Raw genomic sequence first — 20298 nt, 5'->3', positions numbered from 1 at the left:
CAGTAAATTTCCAAATGGTATTACTGTTTAATATTGTGCTGAGGCAGGTGCTGCTATGTAAAATCCAGAGCAGAAATGAAATAGCATTTGCAAATGTTACATAAACAGAGAGAGAAAGACAAATACACATGTACACAGATGCTCTGCCAGAGAAGCAGGGGTGTTTTGAAGGTGAAATTGCTGCTAATCAGGGGAGATGGATTAAGGAGAGAAGAAGAGTGGAAGACTGACAATTATTGAATATGTGACATCAAAGTGTAGAAGGATTATTGAGTATGTGACCTAAGAAAAACCTCTTAGCACAGATGAGGTGGATTTGAAAATATAAAATAAGTAACAGGCATTTGCTGAGAAGTGTAATGGGATTTTATAGATGGCTCTTGTTGAGTAAAATTCTTGGCGCTCTGTCTCACAGTTACAGCTCCCCTTTAAGGAAATGGTAGTGTTTCAAAAGAAATATTGCTGCTAATTCTTCAGTAATTGCTGTGGCGGGGGGGGAGGTGGGTGTACTGCGGACGTATGTGAGTAACTTTGTTGGCTGTTCCAGAAACAGAGAGCTTGGTCTTCATTGCTAGGACAAACAGAGCTAGAATATGACTTTTTCCTTACCATCTAGGATTTTATTTATTTACTTTGGTGGTTTGTTTTTTTTTAGTCTACCCAGTCTCAAAAGAGTCTGAGCAAGTAGCAATTACTGAAGCAATAAAATAACTAATTAAAATGGCCCATTTTACCAGCCACATTGGGAATGAGGGAGTCCCAGAGAAGGTAGGGAAAAGATGTATGAAGTGACTAAAGAGAACCAGTAGTCTGGAGCAGTAGGCTGTTCATACCAGTAAGCTGGCATGAAGCAGGCAAGAGTGAGAGAAGGGCAAAAGAAGTAAAGTGGAGGGCTATACAGGCTATACAAGCCTTTTGAACAAAAAGAAAAGCAGATGTGATGGCTGTTGGGGAGGAAAAGTGAAAGTGGTGGAGCTGAGTCTTACATAAAATGAAAAGGTTGATACGGTACTCTTAGCTTTAGGAACTTGAGGCATGTTTGGCTTAGACTTACACATCTTCAAGTATGTTCTGGTTTGGGAGACTCATAGGCCCTCTTCAAATCAAAATCCTTCAAACATGCAGATAACAGCACCAAAAGACGGTTGGAAATCCCACCCCAGCATGTCACTTACCCACTCCATCTCACTGCTCATGATTACAGTAGCGATAGTCTGAAGAGGAAAATGCTGTAACCATGATGGTAGGTGTTTCGCTGATCAGTAGGCTGAATGACCTCAGAAGATCACAGAAGTGCCTGCTGTTACAGTTACAGCATTTCCCTCTTCAGACAAACACCTCTGTAACCATGAGTAGCAAGGTGGAGTGAGTGTTGAGTGCCAGGGTGGGACTTTCAATGCATTTTGGCACTGTAGAGGATTTTGATTTGAATGTCAAAATACAACTATAGTCATAGGCATTTTCCTTCTCAGACTTGGTGCCCAATGTTTTCAGAAAGGGAGAGAAGAAAGAGTTACATGTATGCCATTTAAGTAAAAGGGGTGGGCTGTTATTTGCCTAAGAGGTTGAGATGAGACCTCCACCTTTTGCTAACTGACTGGAGAAGGAAAGACATATCCTGGCTCAAAGTTAGCATCCTTTCTTCCACACTTTTAACAATAGATGAGAAAACAGGAAGATAAGTATGAAGAAGGAGAGTTGTAGCAAATTTCAGGGTCGGAAAGAGAGGTTGAAAAATTGATAACTGACATTCTAAGGGTGAGGCTTGGTTCTGGTTGGTGTCTTCAGTTCTGTAGGCTGTGCCACAGCATAAGTCTATGAAAGGGATATCATTGTGCCTCATTAGCATTCTTGGTGTGGCACAGCCTACTATAGCCTGCAGAAGTCTTCCAAAGCTAGTGACATCTCTCAGGTATGTTTTGGAGTAGCGGGACCTGAAATCCAACCATATTTTGAATAGAACCATATGGATCCATCTCCTTCTAGAATCAAGAGATTCTGGAAGCTCTGGATCCTGGAAGTGACTAGACCCTGACTCTAGGGCCTGATTATGAGAGAACAGAGGAAGAAGAGTTTGGGGGGAAGATAAAGGTCCAGTAGCCTTCCATTGTGAGAAAGCAGTGAAGCAGCAGTGAGACTCCTGCAAAATGTCTTCACCATGAACTGCCACTGGGAGAGAGAACGTCACTCTTTAGATTAGAAACATCAACTGAGCTCCTAGTGGTTGCCCAATAGCACCAAGTAGATCATGTTAGGTTGATAGAGAAAGAATACTAATGTAATACTAGTCTAATACTAGTACTAATACTACAGAATACTAGTCTAAGCAGCCTCAGATGTGACTGTGGGGATGAATCTGTGCATACATTGAAATATATAATCTCAGCATACTGCAAAGCAAAACAGCAAAGGAAGTAGAATGAAAGCTCCATTAATAGGTCAATGGTGGGGATGAATGACATTGGAAGATGTTAATCCACATACACTTAGGGATTGTTAACATGAAGGTTTGTACCAGTTTAACCAGGTATTTACTGTCTTTTAAAAACCCAATGAAAACAGAATTCTGCTTGGGATAAAACATGGGATGAGGAACACACTGCACAAGGTATTCATAGTACATTCAGATTAAAAGTACTCTCCAAAAATCTGATACAGATGAAGTCTATATTCACAATCATCTGCTGCTGCTGCTTTGAAAGGCTGCGGAGAAAGGAGGAGCTCACCTGACAAGCGGTAGCATTTCCCCCTTTGCCATGCTGTGCACCCACACAAGTGGCAGCGCAGTGAAGGGAAACACTGGGAGTGGGAGGACTCCCCACCAGCATCCCAGGGTACCCTGGGGTATGAGCATGGCAGCTTCTCTCATTAGAGCAGCTGCTGTGCTTGACATAGACACTCCTTCCCCCCAGCTCAATGTTGGAAAAGGCAGCGGCCGGTGGGAAGCCTTTCAACCGTGCGGTGATGGCTAGCCACCAGCCAAGGTTAAGCGAACCACAGGTTTGCTTAATTATAGCTAAATACTGGGTTAAGAAGTGGGGCTTGCTGCGGGGGCAGTGCTGGGAGTGACTTCGCTCCTGGCATTTCATACTCGCAGCCTAACCCAGGCTGGGCTGCCCTAACCTGGGTCAAGCTACATGTGTGAATAGCGTCATATTGATTGACTGATTGAACTTGTGTCCTTCTCTTCCTTCTAGTGAGTAGTGGAACACTCTTTCACATTGGCTGCTCCAAGCTGAGACTGATTACAAGTTCTATTCGTTTTCTAAATGCCAGAGCTCATAAAGTTTTTTCCACTGAAAAACCTGAGTGTATCCTTTGGAAAAGCAGTATAAATTATCTCTCTTGATACCCCTCAAATGTTGTTGAACTGCTAGGTAGCAGTTCAAACTAATACTGAACACTGGAACCAATGACTAGACATGTGGGGAAAGTTCAGTGAGAAAATGGAGAAAATGAGCAAATATGAATTTGAGAGTGGAGCTGGGAGAAGAACAGCTCCAGAACTGTTATGGTTGTTGTTTTAAGAGTTTGGAAAGATTTTCCATCTTGATTCATAATTTAGGATTTTAAAAAAGATATCACTGTGTGATTTTGCTCTGGAAGAAAACATACTTTAAATAGAGTTTATAGAAAGTATGGACTTCGTTTCTTAGCCAGAATGAATATTACATTGAATATATAAACAAGTGACCCAAGTGAACTAAAGTACTAAATCTGACCAATGAGACTGCAAACAAACAGGACTGAGGATAAACAATTCAATGTCATTATTCAGTTATATCACATATTTAAAATGTGCCTTGTTAAGCAGATTTTAATTGGAATAGCCTCCTGTGAATACATGTTCAGGTCTGATGATATTGTGGTAAACATGCGATGTAAACGCCACTGCATTACTTTCCAAACAGTAAATGATTTGTCTGTATTATGTAGATGAGAAAATCTGTTATCTTCAGAATAACCCTTGCTCTGAAATATTGTAATACAAGTTGGATGCTCATGGAACCTGTGCAAAAATGTTTGTTCCAAGAAGGTGATAATCTAAATTCATCCTTTGTTTCTTCTCTGCACACCTTCCCACCAACAGCAGAGAGCCCATTCTGTCCCTAAGCCCTATGTGAGGTTTTCCTCCAAAGACATTCTGAGCTGGTACAAATGATACTTTCACAGAGAAACACACATGGTACGGACATGCACATTCCATAAGTTCACATTTCTTCCCCCCTTCCCTGTGCACCAGAGCACTGTGTCTGTAGAAGAGTTTCTGTTACACCACAAATTAACCAATGCTCTGGAAAGACTACAGATAGTGCTTACTTGTGCTTACTTGAGGAGAGCTGGTCTTGTGGTAGCAAGCATGACTTGTCCCCTTAGCTAAGCAGGGTTTGCCCTGGTTGCATATGAATTGGAGACTAGAAGTGTGAGCACTGTAAGATATTCTCCTCAGGGGATGGAGCTGCTCTGGGAAGAGCATCTAGATTCCAAAGTTCCCTCCCTGGCATCTCCAAGATAGGGCTGAGAGAGATTCCTGCCTGCGACCTTGGAGAAGCCAATGCCAGTCTGTGTAGACAATACTGTGCTAGATGGACCAATGGTCTGACTCAATATATGGCAGCTTCCCTTATTCCTATGTTGTGTTTCATAGGGATGTTCACGAAATGGATTTTGCTTTTTGTTTTGAGCTCAAAACAAATTGCAGATGGCGGAAACATTTCATCAAAACCGTGGGCAAAACAGTTGTTTTGAAACAAAATCAAAATGTTTCGAGTGTTTCAACCATAGGGAAGAATGGAGAAACTTGAAACATCCCATTGTTCCCCATAGGTAGCTCCTAGGGACAATAAAGTGGGTTGGGTGGTATGGCATGATGGGTGCTACCTACCACCCAACCCACAAAAGAAACGGAAAAGCAGGTAATTTAAAACAAAATTTTAAGCTTTTCCTCTAACCCCCATAAGATCCAGAAAATCAGCAAGGGAAAAACAGGTCTCCAAAATGGTGCTCAACACATTGAAATGTTTCAAATTGATATAGGGTTCTGTTCCAAGCTCAAAACAGGCTCTTTATTTAAAGAGTATTTTGTTTCAAGCTTGAAATACTCAAAAAGTCCCTTTCGAATGGGAACATTTTGAACATCCCTAATTTCATTCCTTTTGAGTACCTGCAACTTTGGGAGCAATTCTATATATCTGGTGTTTAATTTGACAGAAATATTTATATGAACATGGTAAAGTGCCTTAAAACAACTGTCAAGGTTTTCTCCCCTCATCCCTGAGACAGGGAGGTGTGCCCAGCCAGTCAGTAGAGTGCTGAGAGAAGCCGGGGGCTCCAGATGCCAGGTCAGCCCCAGCAGTTACCTCTCAGAAGCCAGAGAGGCAGCAGATTGGTGGAGAGGGAATAGCTAGGATAACAGCTCCACAGATGCAAACAGCTGGAGGAATGATAAGGCAGGGGGTGGAGTTGAGGAATGAGCCTCCTTTGGAGGCCAGGGCTTGGGTGTCCAGGACACATGCCTGGCCAGGGAAGACAGAGTTGGCCAAAAGCGGGGAGGAGTGTCCGAGATGCAGGGATTTATTTAAGGCAGAGGCTGCTGAGGATAAGCAGATCAGTCAGGATGGGGTTTGTGGGCCTGACAGTCTCCCGGACAGGAGCTCAGGCTTTTGGCTCCCACTGATAGGTGAAGGAGGGGAGTGAATAAACTTCCTTCCTTTCCCAACTCTGAGGCAACGCCCGCACCTATAATTCACTGCAAGAGAGCAGAAAGATTACTTTGGAGAATTCCTCCCTGCAAAAGACAGACAACAACTTTTGTACAGATAATATGAATGTGTTATATTAATATGGGCAGCATAAAATACACACGCATATGGGGGAGGGTATTAAAAAAAGATGGCAGCACTGATTAGCAGGACTTCATGGCCCTTATAAAAGTTGCTGGAATTTGGCTATTCCCTGCAATTTATGTTTCCTTCTTCTTTCGGAAACCATAAAGCTGCCCACCAAACAAATCTATTGTCCTAGATTGCTAAGGAAGCCTCCCTGCAAAGCAATCCAAGGACAATATACTACTTCTACAAATCTTTATAATGGTCAATGACCAGTAACACCAAAGAGGGTAATGGGCAGGTTTTGGTGGTTGTCAAAATTACCACTACTTCTTTACACTACTAGGAATGGGAGTAGACCCACTTCTTCATGCTTCTGGAATATTTATCCACAGTCACTTCCAACTTCTTATCTTGTGTCCTACCTAGTCTCTCCCGCCCCCCTTGCCCATTCTTCCTACTCATCAGTGTCATGTACTAAGAATATTTAATATTTAGATGAGACAGAAATTGCAAGCAGTGCTTCAAGTGGGCAAGCTTAGGGAATTAACACATGCTTATTTGTTGTTGTTTTGTTTGAATCAGATGGCAATTATTGCTCACAGTAAGACATCTTTTGCCTGCTGTAGGGGCATGATGTACTTTCCCTTCCTTTCCTTTTTGCACATTTGCAGTGTGCAGTTTCATGAAGTCCTGAAAAAACTCTGTGCAACTGCACTAAGTATTTAACATCACATCTACATGAACCTGTGTTATCAGATACATTATTAGTGGATAGATTGTAGGTAGTACATTCAATTAAAGGTTAGACCAGTGGTTCCCTACATGTTTTCCAGTGTTCCCTTTAAGGCATGTGCTCGCAGACACGCACACCTGTGCAGAAGTTTTTTTGAGGTCCACTCAGTTAATTTTAGATCCAACTCAAATTGAATCAGGAAGGCCCCACTCTGAATGCCTACGCACACACACTGCCTTGAGACTGCCATCCAGAACAAAACTCATTCTACACAGAGATGGAAAAAAAACTAGAGGGACCACTGCTGTGGTCCTCCAGATGTTGCTGAACTACAACTCCCACCATCCCCAGCTACAGCTGGAGATGATGGGAGTTGTAGTTCAGCAACATCTGGAGGACCACAGGTTGGAATCCACTGGGTTAGACTGTTAATGGTTTGAAAGCTTTATAATAATCTCTATGCCTATGAGTAAAGATGATCTAAAACCCAGGATAGATTCATATTACAAGTTCCTGTGTTGATTATTTGTGGATTGTGGACACTGCTTCCATATCATGAAAAAACTTCACTTGTGACAGCTGAGATGTCATGAATATTTATTATAATTTGAAAAATATGGTCATGAGTATGCACCCTAAATTTGCTTTCAATCCCAAATTTGGCACACAGAAAATACTTTTAAGTGGACACTTCTTTGTATTTCAGGGCAGATTGAAAGATGGCTCTGCCATTTGCAATAGGATTCTTTATCTGATTAAAAAAGTGAAAGGGGCTTATTTTCAAGAGAAGCTTTATGTTCTGTTGGAAAAACTAATCTACTAACTTGCATTCAAGTGTCCTGCAGTTTGCAGCCAATCCATATCTCACAACCTGAGCCCATCTGAAATGATAACATTGCTTAAATTATCTCCCACTTTTGTTCCACTCCTATGATGTCTGTTCATCACCAAATAACTCAGATGCAAGAATAACACTCTGGTCTCATGAATGCACAAACCTTGCTGGTGCCTGACATAAATTTCCCTTTTGTCAGGGCAGCAAATTGTGTCCGTCTTCAGGCTCTGCTTCCACTCTTGAAATGATGTTATTAGCATAGTCATCTCTGTGGAACTGCGTAGTGGATGAATAAAATATAATAATAGACTTGGTGGGGATTTTGTGTCTAAATTGCACACTTAAGCTTTCTATACTATGAGTCTACAAGTGGTATCATCTCATCTAACATTTGGATGGTTGGAAGCAATTGTTTTCTGCTTAATGTGCTTCCTCCGACTTCCACTCCAAATTTCATCTCTCTCAGTAGCAAAGATCATGTAGCCATTTTGATTATTAATAAATGAAGCAGGCAAGGTTTGCATTTGGCCCCTGTTAAGCATTAAAGACACAATGACCCCTTTCCTGAGCACTGTTTCTTCATGCTGTTGGAAATTCAAAATGAAAATATGTGAGCTATATCTGGCTGAAGGTTCCGAAAACTGAATGAGATTTAAGCAAAGCTTCTAGTGATCAGCAAGTTGGGCTTGTATGATTATAGACCTCTAAAACTGTAACATGTAAGTAAGATGTGTTATTTACAGAATTGGAATGACAAACAGCCATCTCATCTTCTTCCTTTTCATTCAGAATGTCAATCGGCCATTGCATATGTACTAGGATGCTACCATCCATGCTAATCCTGCATTGCCATTTTAACTAGCTAGAATAGCTTTGCACACCATGGACATAGATGCAATTCTTGTCTGGCTTGTAGGTGTCAATCTCATGAATCAGGATGTTTGTTTTTTTATATACTGCCTTCATTTATTTATTTTATTTTATTTTATTTTATTTCATGTATTTTCATACCATCCAATATATACATCTCTGGGCAATTTACATGATAAAACCAATTTAAAACAACCAACAATAATAAAACATTAAAATGATTAAAACAATATAAACTCCCAGTATAAGCTTTAAAATTGGTTAACTAAAAGGCCTGATTAAAAAGCTACGTCTTCAGCTGTTTCTTAAAAACCAGCAGAGATGGGGAGGCTCTGGTTCTATTTGGGAGCATGTTCTAGAATCCTGAGGCAGCCCTAGAGAAGGCCCAATCCAAGATTTGCCACCAAATGCAAAGGAGGTAAGGTAACTACAACTGGACCTTACCCAATGATCTTACTAGGCAGTGGGGCTCATAAACAAGAAGCTCTCCTAAATACCCAGGACCCAATTCAAGGCATTGTAGATATATCGCCTGCCTTTCTTTTTCAGCCACAAAACTTGAATGTGGCTAATGCAGATAATACTATATAATTAATTAATTAATATACACAATTGGATCAGTATAGGCCAATAGAAGGGACCTGATGTCTTTCCCTCTCCTTTTACAAAGTTGTAATTGATTCGTGATTTGGAGAGGAGAGCTGGTCTTGTGGTAGCAAGCATGACTTGTCCCCTTAGCTAAGCAGGGTTCACCCTGGTTGCATATGAATGGGAGACTAGAAATGTGAGCACTGTAAGATATTCCCCCCAGAGGATGGAGCCGCTCTGGGAAGAGCAGAAGGTTCCAAGTTCCCTCCCTGGCTTCTCCAAGATAGAGCTGAGAGAGATTCCTACCTGCAACCTTGGAGAAGCTGCTGCCAGTCTGTGAAGACAATACTGAGCTAGATAGACCAATGGTCTGACTCAGTATATGGCACCATCCTATGTTCCTGTGTTCATGTTGGTGATGTCAGAAAGAGGAAGATCCAGAGAGCAGTTGGGAATTCTTAAGGCTTCCACCATATTCCTAATTATCATCAGTTCTGTATTTGCAGTAGATAATCACTTTAGGGGCAAAAGGTACCAGGAGTGGGAGATTTTCAGTGGGAAAAATTGCTTATGGAGAAAGTGTTATTTCTCACCCTATGCACACTGAGTCCTGAGTTGGGTCAGTCACATATATATGGTGCTAAGTATGCCTGGTAATGATTTACTTTATGCTATGAGTAGTTTGGCCGTAGTTTTCCAGAAGCTTCTCCATCTTCATCCTCACCATTGGTTACATGCAATGGCAAGAAGTATGGTTACAACCAATCGAATCAGAGTTCTAAAAGTTGAACTATAAACATTTAAACAACATCTGGTTTGTCCATCCATTTTTTCCCATAAAGGGAAGCATGTGCACCTGTGCATAATAAAGACTAATAAACACGTCTGGCACTTAAAATGTATAGGTAAAGGTAAAGTGTGCCGTCAAGTCAATTTTGACTCCTGGTGCTCACTGAGCCCTGTAATTTTCTTTGGTGAAATAGAGGAGTAGTTTACCATTGCCTCCTCCCGCACAGTATGAGATGATGCCTTTCAGCATCTTCCTATATCGCTGCTGCCCGATATAGCACCAGCAGGGATTCGAACCAGCAACTTTCTGCTTGTTAGTCAAGCATTTCCCTGCTGCGCCACTAAATGTGAGGGAGGACTCAATATGGCAAAAATGAAATGTAGATAGCTTGCTCTTTCTTTCTTTCTTTCTTTCTTTCTTTCTTTCTTTCTTTCTTTCTTTCTTTCTTTCTTTCTTTCTCTTCACATGACTGTCAGCATGGCAATATGCTGGTAACTTTTTGGTAGAATCCTGCAAGAGAATGTGTTCCCAGCAGGCATGACATCTGAACTTGCCCAAGTTTGTTTCAGAGATTCTCTGCCCAACTTCCAGACCTTGAGGATGGAATTCAGGAGAATATTTGGTGGGAAATCTTGGGAACCAAACTTGGACAGGGTTCAGATGTTCTCATTTTACTGAGAAGTTACCAGCTTACTGCCATGCCAGCAGACATGTGAAGCCGTCACTTCTTTCTCTCTGATTTGTTATAATTTTTAAAATGTCATTATTGCTTTACAGGCTTACTTCTCTGGGATGGAACTGAAAAGTACCTCTTTAGAAATGAACTTTTAAATCAGAGGTTTAATAAATTCAATAGTTTTAATTTAGTGGTACAATGGCATATGACCTTATAAATTAAATAAAATCCTCAGCCGAGCTGCCAAGGCTCTTGCTTCTCCAGGGTTCAGAAGGGTATGGAGCTCCCCCATCATCCTCTCAAGGAGAAGAGCAGCGGTCAATGCTTGGCTCGGCATTGCTGTGTGGACACACAAGCTGTTTGTGGCAACAAAGAACGGCTCTTGTCCAGCACCTCCACATGCAGCACAGCCCCCTGTGCTTCTCTGCATGGGAGCGGCTAGCCATGCCACCAGCAGCAGATGTCCCCTCGCTCTCCAGCCCCCACCAGTGTGCCGTGAGGGGCAGGAAAGTAGTGTGCCTCCCACTGGGAATGGCCCACAGATCTACAGTGAAGTGCACACTGGTGTCAGGCAATGCTGCACTCAGAAGCCCGACACAGCCTCCCTGCATGCCTGGTACAGGAAGGGCACTACCCACCTGCTGAAGGTGGTGCAGGAGGGAATGTTGTAGTCGGGAGCAAGCAGACGGAGCAGCCAGCAGAAGGTGACATTCTCTACCACCTGGGATGGCTCGCCATCCAAAGAGATCATCTCCCCAATGGCCCGGGTGATGAGATGAGGCTCTGGGTAGCAAGACCACTTGCCCACTGACTGCACCCACCACACAGGGAACTCCTCCTGCTTGGGAGCAGGTGCAGGTGCCTTGCTACTACTCGAGGACACACCTGGTCTATTTCTGCCAGGATAGGGACTCCTGGCTGATGCCATCACAAGTGCTGCAGCATCCCCATTGTCCCAAGACGGTTAGGATCCTTACTCCTGCTCACTTGTATCCTCTAGTGGATGCATACAGCTTGGTGTGGGTCACCACGACAGAGCTCAAATTGGTCTTACACCATGCTGCTGTTGGTTCGGGACTGTTATGGTGGTGGTGGATTGCTAGTTTGTTCTGGGGACTGAGAAGGTCCAGGAACAACTGGAATGAATTCCACCTGCTCCTCCTCAGTCTCAGACGGCAGCGGTGGGGGGGTCGCACTGCCAAGGAGGATTGTGGAGGGAGGATTGAGAGAGCCATGTGGCTGGGCTAGCAGCTGATGACACCTCCTCCTGCACTGCCACAGGAAGACATGGGAAGAAGCCTATCAGCCGCCATAGACTCCTCTGGATAGGAGAGCCTGTGAGCCTGAGCACCACAGCAGTGGGGACAATTTGAAAAGTAGGTCCCTCTCTCCATTGCCCACAACAGCCAGCAGCATCACTCTTCCTCTGCCTGGCAGTCTATTCCTGGCTCTTCCTTGCACCCTCCTGGACATCTTGGGTTTTTTAAAAAATTTAAGCCCCAACTCAGGTTGGTGGTGGGGAGAGAAGTTCCTTTAAGAGAGTATGGGGTCAGAGGTGGTCTATTTATGCTCTGTGTGCCACACACATGGCTATCTATAGCACTGTAGTGCACACTCAGAAGCTAGAAAATTTAACCCCCCCCCCCCAGATAAAGAAGCAGGCTTTATTGCAGGTGTGTCTTTTTTTTTTTTAATGGGACCAATAGGGCAAGTCAAAGGGAATGGAAGGCAAAGGAAAGGGATCACTGTAGCTGTTCTAAACCAAACTCACTCCTCCTGTACTACAGTCCTGCCACTACTCACCTAACCCCCATCCCCAAACTCAGCCCTATTTAAAGAACTCTATGTTCAAATAACCTGACTGAGGCAGGCAGGGGCTCTCACCTTCCAGCATCTTCAGCTAGGGGTTTCTGCTCCATACTCTTCAGCTGGAATCTGCCAGGTGTTGCTCTTGGAGTCATTAAGAACCAAGCATACACTGGGTCTCAACAGCTTGGGGGAGGGGAGGTGGGTGCCAGCAGGTGGGGACCCACCTGCCCAAACAATCAGAAAAAACAAATACCCCCCCACCCTGAAAAAAGGGAAACTGAGGGATCCTGGAAGGCTGGGCACCACACACCACCCTACTAACTACACACCAGCCCACTAAAAGCACTGGGGGTTTAAAGTATTAAAGCCACTGGGAGCTGGCTACAAGCAAGATGGTGTCACTCAAAGATAGTTGCTCTCTGAAATGAGAGTTATTGTATGGTGTCCCTCAGGGCTCCATCTTATCTCCGATACTTTTAAACATCTACATGAAACCTCTAGGTGAGATCATCAGGGGATTTGGAGCAAGGTGTTATCAATATGCTGATGACACCCAAATCTATTTCTCTGTGACATCATCATCATCACGAAATGGCATAACCCCCTAGATGCCTGCCTACAGGCAGCAATAGCCTGGATGAGGGATAATAAATTGAAGCTGAATCCAAGCAAGATGGAGGTACTAATGGTAAGAGATCATATTTCAAGGGATGCTGTAGAACTTCCTGTTCTGGATGGGATTGCACTCCCCTTGAAGGAACAGGTACGTAGCTTGGGAGTGCTTCTGGACCCAGGTCTCACTCTGGTTTCTCAGGTTGAGTCTATTGCCAGGAGCGCGCTCTATCAACTTTGGTTGATATGACACCTGCATCCGTTCTTTGAAGATAATGGTCTCAGAACCGGGTGCACTCTCTGGTAACCTCTAGGCTTGACTACTGCAAAACACTCTACGTGGGGCTGCCTTTGTTTGTGGTTCAGAAACTTCAGTTGGTCCAAAGTGGCTAGACTGGTCTCTGGGCTTTCTCAGATTGACCTTATTATTCCTGTTTTAAAGCAATTGCATTGCCTACCAATAGGTTTCCAGGCAAAATATAAAGTGCTGGTAATTACCTTTAAAGCCCTACATGGCTCAGGACCTGGTTACCTGGGCGAGCGCCTTCTTCAGTATGATCCCCACCGCACGTTAAGATAATCGAGAGAGGTCTATCTCCATATGCCACCAGCCTGTCTCAGGAGCGGGCCTTCTCTGTAGTCGCTCCTGGGCTGTGGAGTGTGCTCCCTATAGACATGCATGGTTTAACATCTTTACCAGCCTTCAAAAGAGCCCTTAAGACACATTTTTAGCCTGGCTTTTAGTAATCTTTGAATGTTTTAAATTACGGCTTTAACTGTTTTTTATACTTTGTCTTTATTGTGTTTACTCTTGTGAACCTCCTAGAGTCTTTAGAGTCAGGCAGTATAATAGATAAATAGATAAATAATCTATTCAAGTCAAATCGATTTGCACATCTCTACTTGGAACTGCCAATAAAAATTTAGTACTTAAAATAATCTATAGTAGTTCTGCTCTTAGCTAAAAAAATTGGGATGACATTTGATTAAAAATAAACTTATGGGATATTAGCAGGTTCTTTATTGTTTTTATTGACCAATACTAGAACATAGGACAACAATATAGAAGGATAGTAGATCTTGAATAAAATACGCCTAATATTATAGCCAAAAATAACAATCAATAAATCGTGGGACTATGCACTTAATCATGAATATAAATTATCACTGCACATGTTTGGAAGCTCTTTCCATTATTGCTTTACACTGCAGGCCTAACTAAGCTGGTTCTGAATATGCCTGTAAATGGGCAATAATTGTTTTAATGGTAGAATGTGAACTGTGGAATAGAGTCATTTAATCAATCCACAAACCAGTGCTTATATGGGAGCTAAGCTGAGCAATAGGAAGCTAGTTAGGGCTTTGAACTGGAAATGGGCCCCATTTAATGGGGCCACTATTTCCTGCATTCCCAGCACAGACTTTTAATTCTTTTGAAGGGAAAATATGCACACATATACACTTCTTCTTCTTCTTCTTTTTAAAAAGGGTTCTGTGTCCTTTTGTTGTTAACATTTCACTGAGATGTTTTTGTTTTTATAAACACCACCAGTTCCCCTGGCCCTCCTGCCCTTTGTTCCATTTACCTCTCCCACCCCACACCTCTGATGAAAGCTGATGAACGAACAGACAAACACACACAGAGAGAAAGAAAGAGAGAGAGAAATCCATCCTGGGTTATTGATAATCTTTACTCATAGGCATATCAAAGGATGGAGGGCTTCTCTCCCTTGGGCTGCTCCTGATAATCTATGTATAGTCTATGCATGTACAGATCTGTACTCACAGTGATTTACAAGTTACATTCAACAAGTGTGCAATAGTACACATCCTATCTGTATCAAGCATTTGAGGTTATCTGCACCCAGGTTCACTTTTTAAATGAATGGGTAAATAGTAATTTATGCAAATATATGTACATGTGTAGTAGAGGTATGCACGAATCAAATTTTGCAATTCAATTCGAGCTCAAATCAAATAGCAAAAGCTTGAATTGGTTTGTTGAAAAGAGCTGGCTTGGCCAGCTGTCTCAACAAATCAACTTCAAATCACCCAAATCAATTCAAGTGATTTGAGTGCCATTTTGAGGTCCTTTTTTCTGGGGAGAGCTGGGAAAATGGGACTCAAAGTGGAAGCATTTTTCTAGGGAAAGCTGGTCTACCAATTGGGCTCTGCAGTTAGACCACCTCCACCTGGAACTGGTGTGACAGCCTGCCTCAGAGGACTGGTCTACTGGGTAGACCTGTCCTTCCAGTTGGTCAGCTGCGCTAAGTCTGGAGTGGAGGGCTGGTCTACCCGCTGACCCCAATTGGTAGGCCAGCGATCCCCAGAATAACAGGCCTCAAAATGGCCCTCGAATCAGGTTGAATCATGAGCGAATTTCCTTGATCCCAAATCAGGTCCTTTATTTTGAGGGTGATTCAATTTGAGGTCAAATCTCTGAATTGCCCCTGATTTGACCTGAGTTTGAATTAATGTTTACATCCCTAGTGTAGAGATAACTCTAAGCATAGACAAAATAATGTCTCGACAGATCTTTAGAGTCAGTCTTAAGGCCAACTATGCCTTACAAGGGAAATGTGGAGGTCCCAATCCTCTCTTTTCCTCATAATGCTAATGTTGCAGTGGGGGAGACATACAGGGTAGAACTGGCAGATGGTGAAAGGAGGTGCTTGCCTGCTTTTTTTTACTTGCAGCCAATCCCTGACAGTTTTTCATTTTGTTTCCCAACTGAGCAACAAAGCCAAAAGATCTGGCTGAGGGCAGGGATGGTGAAAAGATCTCTTCCTTTCACTGATTCTTATTTGTAAGTGTTCTTTGTCTCCACATTCCTCATTACCTTGGCATACATAGGTATGGGACCATGCATTTTCCAAAATAACGTCTACCTTGGCTTTTAAATGGTGAAGAGTTCAGTTTTCTGTGTCTTGAAAACTATGGAATGAATGTCATCTGTACACCAATCCCAGATGGTCACCCTGCCTTCTAACAAATGGGCTCTCTGTTATTGCAATAGTTTTAAATCATAAAGCAGAAATGGTCTTTTTTATGATGTTTACATCCCTTTGATAAGAGCTCAATCGATCTGGCTGCGGTTGAGCAGGAGTTCACCATTTACCAAAAACTGTTAAGGGCACCAAGCTTTCACTGCAAGTGGTAGACATATTCCATCATGTATTGTCAGAGGAGAAAATAACAACAGGACCCCTTCTCCTCACCCCCCGTCTGACATTCTGATAATCCAGTTCTGAAAGTACAGAGTAACAACCGATGTAAGGCTTGTCACTTGTCAGCACAACTCTTCACAATGCTGTGCTGTATTTCAAAAAGTGACTAGTTTGGATCAAACATAATGAGATATAGCTTTAACCTATACTTGTGGACAAGTATCCTTAAATGTTGGACCGTGGGCAGCTCCTACGTATGTTTGAGGTTTGTGAGTTTATTTCTGGCAATTTAAGTTGAATGTTGTATTATCTTGTAGAATCACTGAACTCTAAGGGATATCAAAGAAGGTAATCTAGTACAACCCCTTGCACTGAAGCAGGATGCTTTCTCCCCTTCTCACCCCATCCCTGCACCTCAAAACATTTCAGTCAATTCAACTCACACCTGTTATGGTGAGTTATATGCAGAGGATGCCACTCTTAAATGAATGATTTAGTGAATCAACAAGGTATGTCAAGCAGGGATGACTATTTGCTTTGTCTAAAAGGAAGCAAATAGTACATTTGGACCAGGCCCTATACTGCTAAAAGCCCTATTCCAGGAGCCCTGTAGTAGCTGAGATTAAAACAGAAAAGAGTGTCCCTGCTGATCACACCTGAAAGAAAGAAAGGGAGGTTACCTACCTTTAGCCAGTACTTGCCAGTGGAATGTGAGCTAATGGTATAAACTGCAATCCAAAGCACTTGAGTAATTTTGCCAGTTTCCTGGTCAAGTGGTTCTCTTCTCCACAAAATCCTAACACTATTTAAAGGCTCAAGAACTGCTGAGAGTATGTGTGTTGTACACCAAGAGTAATGCTGATAATTCTGGATTGCATCCTAAACCTTTTAAGTACCTAATCCCCTTTCTCTCCTTAAAAAATCTGAATCTTTTATCTTTCACTAGTTTCCAAGATTCCCAGAAGAACCTTCTGGGAGCTTGTCCTTGGCGTTATCACACCTGCCTTGGCAAACCCTGCTATGGTGGTGTGATCTGATCATAAGAATCTTTTATGGAGCCGAATAATTTCAGCCTCTATAATCATCTTGTTTTATGAATTTATTTGCATTTCTGTTGAATATTTAATTATTTTCTATGCAATAATAAAATTTGGATTGTGAAGCTCACAAAAGCAGAGAGCTGGTTTCAGTCTATTTGAATCTACTCAGTTTAATGGATATTAACTCTTGCTGTAGAGATTACCTGTTCTAGAGATTAGCTGATTTCAAGGACAAAGAGAGCATCAAGAAACAGGCTGATGTGCATTGCTTGATCCCAGAGCATGCTGATTCTACACTGTTAATTCTGAGAATTATCCTGGTGACTTAGCTATTGTATAACAAGATTAGATAGAAATGGCAGAGATGAAATAGCTTCTCACTGGCATTTTGGAGATTATTGGGAAGTGGCAATCAGAGTGGATTAAATGGATGGTAGTAGGCAAACCCCTGCTTGGTCCACATTTCTGAAAAAAGACAGTGCAAGTGTGCCTTAGGGGAACCATCTTTCCTGAATAGAAAATTGAGATGAATGCAGGGACCTGCTTTTGCTAATATCTGCTCCATTAAGTTGGTTAGCATTAAGGCTGTTCAAAATGGATCAAAATATTGAATCCAATCTGAATCAGGATTGTATTGTTCCTCTGCTACAAAAGGCAACCTGGATTGAATTGGTCCAATGCCTTGTATTGGGACGATGTATCATCGACCCATTGGGAATAATGACAAGCCACTGACATGCCTATATATAATTGTAAGGCAGAATGGATGGAACTTCCAGAGATGGTAGACTCTTGTTTTGCGTTGATGGAGAACCATTCTTAGGGCTTGATATCTCCACAGTTTACATTACATTCTTAGGGCTTGATATCTCCACAGTCTACCTCCACAGATATAGAGGTGCCAGGGTTCTGAGAAGCTGACGCCCCCACCTTCACATTTCTGTTTTGCTGAGCTAATTGAATCCTTGCTTTGCTTGGAGCCTTGAAGGCGTTAGTAGCCCCTTCTGAGAGTACTTTACCTCCCAAAGTGCATGCTGATTTATGTTAGTGTTTCCAGGAAGGAAGTGTACCCCTGCTTTTCACAATTCTGCTTTTCTTGGATGTTTTGCGTCTCTCAAGCATTCCTCAGTGTTTAGCCTGAGACAGAAGCCCTTTTCAGATGTTATATTTTATGTGCATTCAGATGTGTGTACACATCATTTGAATGTACATATGCAGCATGTACATATTTTTGTTTGAAATAACTATACAGTTTGTGTATTCATTTTAATACATTTAGGAAGTGTACAGTTGTACAGGTGTTCAACATAATTAATGTCAGAATAACTGTACAGTTTACAGCTATGTACATGCATACACTGTACACAGATTGTATGTGTGTTGAATGAAATGTATGAGTAGGGCTAGAGTCCAAAATATTATTTCTACATTCCTCCAAGTACTCTGCTTGGAAAGGGAACAGATGAACCAATTGCAACATGTCTTCAGCAGCTGCAAGCCTGTGAAGAAATTCACATTTGGTCAGCGACATATGTCAATCAGATAGTTCCTCTCCTTCCCACTTCAGCATTCTCCATATGTGGAACATCACAAAATTTGAAGCCAAACAACAACAAAAGAAGCCATATGGTCTTCCAATATGATATTGAAAATATCATCCAGTTTTGTATTGGATGGGAATTGCTTTTAGGAAATTGGGAATAATACAATGCAAAAACTACACAATATGAGCTGTATCAAATCAGGAACAATTATAGTTCCAATTTGATGCACTGTCCTAACTGATATAAATGCCAATTAGCACTCACCTATATTGTATCAATCTAGAAAATAACTGATGTGCTAATCTTGTTCAGCTTGTGGCTCACTTTTATTAAGGCAGTAGATGTCCTCTATTCCAGAGGAGATGGTTTCCAAAAGCTTGATGCATGTCTTGTATGACGATGTTTGGAGCTAGTAAAGGGCTGCTCTGTTTAAAAGAGTAAAATTTTACTCTCAATCTTTACCCTCAAATTTCTCCATATATTACTACTTTCATCTTGGCATAATCCTCAGTAGAGAAACATATACCATGTAAACCAGGGCTGTCCTTAGAGAGCCCTGGTGGAGTGCGGGGCCCAGGGCAAATCAGCCAGTGTGGGCCCCCCTTCCAGTTAATTCTAATGGGGGTTAAAAGAGTGGGGCCTGGGGCGGTCACCTTGCTTGCCATGCCCTAAGGACAGCCCTGATGTTAACCCTCTGAATAATCAACATTTCACAAATCCCAGTAGTTAAAGAGAGTTAAATCCCACAATATATTACTGTAGCTTAAAACAGCCCCTGCTCTTTGTGATACTAATAGTAATACATAGCATCTGTATAAAACTTTCTATTGTTCAAAGTACAAATGGAAAAGATCTGCTCTGGAATATAGAGCATCCACTGCCTTAACAAAAGTGAACCACATTAATCTTTATAGCAACCCTGTAAGGTAAGTAAGCGGGTAGCTTTGGATTATACTTCATCTGTCAGCCCTGGCACACTTGATAAGGACATACACACTACAAGCACACACCTCCTTTCTGAGGCTGTTCACATGAACAGCTCTACCCAGGTAGGCCTGCTCATGCGGAGCACCAGGATTGGGCCTGGGTTTGTTACCCGGGCTTTTACTGAGGTAGAAGGGAGAGTGTGCCCTTCTACTCCAGTCCCTGGTCTACCCAGTCCGAGCGTGCACAAAGCCGGGAGGCAAGAGTAGCCAGCAGCAGGGGGCTCCCCCAATGCACCATCCTCCTGGGCACTGTGGGATGCCGGAGGACTTCCTCCTCCAGAGTGCATGGACCCCTTTTCCTAATCATGCACTACTAATGCTAATATGAACGGTTAACTGAACCCACGTTTATTGTTGTGACTGAGGAACTGAGATTGAGAGAAAGTGGCTTGCCTAAGGCCATGTATTGAGTTCTTGGCAGAACCAAGGGAGTCCTGATTCATAGCTCAGTTTCTTAGCCTTTTTGTGTTATATGAGTTCTCAGTCCTGCATTTATACATCTTTGTTCCATAGTATACAACTTTCTTATGACTGAGTCTCATAGAACTTAGCAGGATTTTTAAAAAAGTGTTTTTAAAATTGTACTTCAAGTAATCATATTATGTAACTACCCTACTTCAAAATTAAACAGCTGGAAAGTCCAGTCCTTGTACTGATATAGGAGCCTTACCTGCCTAATACCACCAATAGGTGCTAAGAATGTAATTAAGATTAGAGAGGAAACTGAACTACTGTAATGAACTACTGAGCTAAATTCATTCATGTGGATGAAAAATATGCATGTACGGGATATACACTTTCATTGCCTGTGTTATCT

At 42.3% G+C, this 20298-nt stretch overlaps 1 protein-coding gene across 2 annotated transcripts in view; it reads left to right on the top strand.

Annotated features, from left to right (window-relative positions):
* The window catches only part of AGBL4 (AGBL carboxypeptidase 4), a 1553201-nt gene that overhangs the window by 1303694 nt on the left and 229209 nt on the right, over positions 1–20298 (top strand). The window lies entirely within an intron of this gene.

Source organism: Hemicordylus capensis, chromosome 4, assembly GCF_027244095.1.
Source record: "Hemicordylus capensis ecotype Gifberg chromosome 4, rHemCap1.1.pri, whole genome shotgun sequence".
NCBI classification, from domain to species: domain Eukaryota; kingdom Metazoa; phylum Chordata; class Lepidosauria; order Squamata; family Cordylidae; genus Hemicordylus; species Hemicordylus capensis.
The sequence above is the reverse complement of the archived record's forward strand: the minus strand, read 5'-3'. Positions and strand labels throughout refer to the sequence as shown.